A 3,877-nucleotide genomic window follows, 5' to 3' on the forward strand; every position below is an offset into this window, starting at 1 on the left:
GATACCGGCCAAGAGCCACCCCAACTGTCATTTTACTTAGAGCCCAACCATATTTATTCCCTTATACTCGTCCATATTTTTTTTTCACCCTGTGTTCTGGTTGTTGATTCTGCATTCTGTGTTGCATTTCACGTTTAGTCTGCAGGGCTAGCTCAATTTGATCAAATAGTTCTTTGTACACGCAATGGTTGGGGAAACGTGTGAGTTTGTGACATGCATGTAATGGAAGCGTTTCTTCCCCATAGTGTTTGGTGAAGGTAAAAGGTGACATGCCACCCTGACGCACATACTATACACTACCCGGCTCTCGCCGGGACCATGTATAAGGAACGAATGCATGTACATACATATACACGTACATGCATGTTGCAACGACCACCAAAAAATGGATGTAAAGTGGGCTGCATGTGTTGGACCCAGTGATTAATTAATACAGTAATTTTCTACTCTTAATTGTCGTAATAGTGAGATTTCTACTGTTTGCTTTTCTTTTGGGCCTGATTTGTTTTCTTCTTTTCTCTGAACGTTGTAGCAGCATGATTTTCCTCTGTGGGCCTGTTGGGCTAACGAAAGCCTAGATCGCTGTACAGCTTCAAATAAAATAAAATCTGCAGTCTCCTGATTCGAATATTACATGCTTAGTTTTCCATCGATGTACATGATGGAGGAAGTTTAGCACCACATCGCCGGAGCAACGCAAACCCGAGCTGTTTATATTCTGCTTTCCACACATGATTGTCATCACGTGACACACGTGGTAAGCAATCCAAACAATTCTAAAAGAAAATAGGCTTTTTTAAAACGTGCATGCATTTTTTTCCTTTTTCTTGCGCGAGTCTTCTTTTAACTTGCGCATTTTTTGTCCAATTTAGTCACTGAGAGTGGTAAAGCCATCATATTATTGGATGACCACAACTGCATGACAAACTATGTTACAACATCATCGATGACTCTCTTTCGGTTGGCCAAGCAGCTGAACTGAACTATGAAAAGATTTGGACCCATCCTCAAGAAGGTTAGCTTTTGAGCCGTCGACTATGCCGGCCACAACGTACTAGACATGGCTTCATGACTAACCACCTCACCTCCTTAATCATGTCCTCGAGTTCTTCGGAAAAGTGGAGATCAATCTGCTCCTCCCTGTAAAGATTAAGCCCTCAAATCGATCTTCTACGCTTGGTTCAGATCCCCACTCATACTCCCTCTATCCCTCAAAGTGATCTTCATCATTGTTGCACCCCTATTCTTTCATATTCCACTACCGCCGGATTATGCCCTGGATTTTCACCCGTATCAACCTGTTCTCCTAGGCCCTTCGAGATCTCATCTCTCTTTGCTCCAGCACCCCCGCCTACATCGACTAGAGGAGGTTCAGCCATGCAGCAGACACGAGAGCACCTCTATCAAGCCTAGACTCCTGCCCCGCCGAGAAACCCTGGAAGAACGACAGGATTTGGTGGACTTTGGCGGTAGATTCCCGAAGGATATGTAAACCCTCGAAAACCCTCACTATGGAATTTGTTTTTCTTCTTTCTTTCTTTTTTGAGACAAGTTTGTTTCTCTTCTTTTTTTTGGAAAACATTTGTTTTACTTCTAAAAAAGAGTAATTCTTATGTTTCACTGTGGGCCTGTTAGGCTAACGAAGGGCTATTACTTTTACAGAAATGAAGGGCCCAATTGTATACCCACCTACAGGCACAAGGTTCCTAGTTACATTCCAGTAGACATACATGCATGTTGTTCTCAAATCAAAAAGGGAAAATGAAAAAAAAAACGTGCACGCATGCTATCTTTTAGTACCACATCATCTAAGCAAAGCAAAAGGGACCTGCTTATATCCTGATTCAGTGACGGGGTTATCACCATGTGGCACAACGTGGTATGCGATTCAAACTTGAAGAAAACTAACATGGATAGTTTGAATCGCGCATGTCGCGGTGATCTGCTTACAACATCACATCACATAGCCACACTCCAACATGGTGTGCTTGCATGTTCTTTTTTGCTCAACCGACCTATTTATTCACGGTTAGTATTTAGTTTGACATCTTGTTTTGGGGTCGAATAACTTATGATAATTCTATGTTTGGAATTACACAGGTGACTGGAATTTTATTCAGCTCAGTTGATTTCTACCACATAGAAGAACAACGCCCATGCTGAAGACTGGGACGGCTGCTTTGCACACATAAAGGAAAAGTATTTAAGATGTCTGACATATTGTCGCCCTATTTATATACACCATGTATAAAGAGGGATAATTTTTGGTCGGTTCCGTATTCAGGCTTGGTTAACCGAAGAACCGAATCCAGCTTGGAGCAGAGCGTTTGGCAGAAACGCCTACTATTCTATGCTCACCTAGGCTCCATGTCTGGGCATTGTAGTCCCCAGAGGCAAGTGAGGGCGTATGTCCTTTTAGCCGAGCCCTAGTCATGTCGATCGCCCTCAATGACGGCAATGGCATTTCCAACTCCCGCCTTCACTACACACACAAACGCGCGTGTGTGCGGCATTGCAAGTGTTGAAAGCGCTTCGTCTTCCCATTTAGGCTCTAGCTTTGATTCCAAACATGCCTAAGTCCGCAATCGCCTGACCAAGTAGACGGCGCCAGGACGGTGTCGTGCACCATTGCTGGCCTATGCTATCTGCCTCCGCCCCAAGTCTCCCAAGTATGTTGCGATTGTTGGTCCTGCATTTTGTGTTGCATTTCACAATTAGGCAGCAGGGCTAGCAAAATTTGACCAAATTGTGTTTTTCTTAGTTGAATTGGTTGGATAAACCTGTGGCATGCATTGAAGCGTTACCACTTCATAGTGTTTAGGTTTTACGCACTAGTAGCAAAAGGCCCATTTGTCTCGGTTCATAAGGCACATTTGTCCCGGTTCCAGAACCGGGACTAAAGGGTCGGTACTAAAACCCCCCCCCCCCCCCCCCTTTAGTCTCAGTTGTGTTATGAACCGGGACTAAAGTCTCTCCACGTGGCCGCTGTCTGGAGTTCGACCTTTAGTCCCGGACTAAAGGAATTTTTTTGAATTTATTTTTTTGAATTTTTTTCTCGATTTTCAAATTTCTGACTTATTTATATTTTATCTCTAATCACCCCTCATCACTACTCAATTTAATCTCTAATCTCTAATCACCCCTCTTCATTCCAAATCGCCTAACTTTCCGGTCGGTCACCCATCCTCTCACTACTCCAGCCTGAGCATGTTTAACTTTCGAGTTCTATTCCCACTTGTTTCCAAGTCTGCACTTGTTGTTTTCCTGACAATACTAAACTGTCAATCCTATTAACCCTTAGGAGATAAAGTCGAGCATGAAGTCACATTATTACATCGTTTGAGTTTGAAACTATTATTCTTAAAACCAATAATTATTTAGTAACACTAATGTTTCTTGAATAGGTAGTTTGACCACAGTTTGACTAGATTTGACCAGATTTGACCAAAAATTTAAAAAAAATACTGAAATAATTATTTAGTAACACTAATATTCTTGAATAATTATTTAGTAACACTAATGTTTCTTGAATAAGTAGTTTGACCATAGTTTGACCAAAATTCAAAAAAACTGAAATTTGAGCATATTTTTTTTCTTTTAGAATTTGAGGATTCTAAAAAGTTGCAAACAGGCCTACGGCGGTCAAAATCGGATGCGGAATTTCGTGCTGATTTTTTGATATATTATGCTTTTTTCGACATCGTATGCAAAAGATATGGTCGTTTTACTTTTTCATAACACTTTTTTGCAAAACATGTCCAAATTTAAGTTTTTTAAATTTTCCTAACTACTAGATGTAGTAACATAACTACATCTCAAAGGATTTTAATTTTTGAAATTTTTATCATTTTCTTTTGTTTTCTACAAAACTGAAAAA

Source organism: Triticum dicoccoides, chromosome 3B (genome assembly GCF_002162155.2).
Source record: "Triticum dicoccoides isolate Atlit2015 ecotype Zavitan chromosome 3B, WEW_v2.0, whole genome shotgun sequence".
NCBI classification, from domain to species: Eukaryota; Viridiplantae; Streptophyta; class Magnoliopsida; order Poales; family Poaceae; genus Triticum; species Triticum dicoccoides.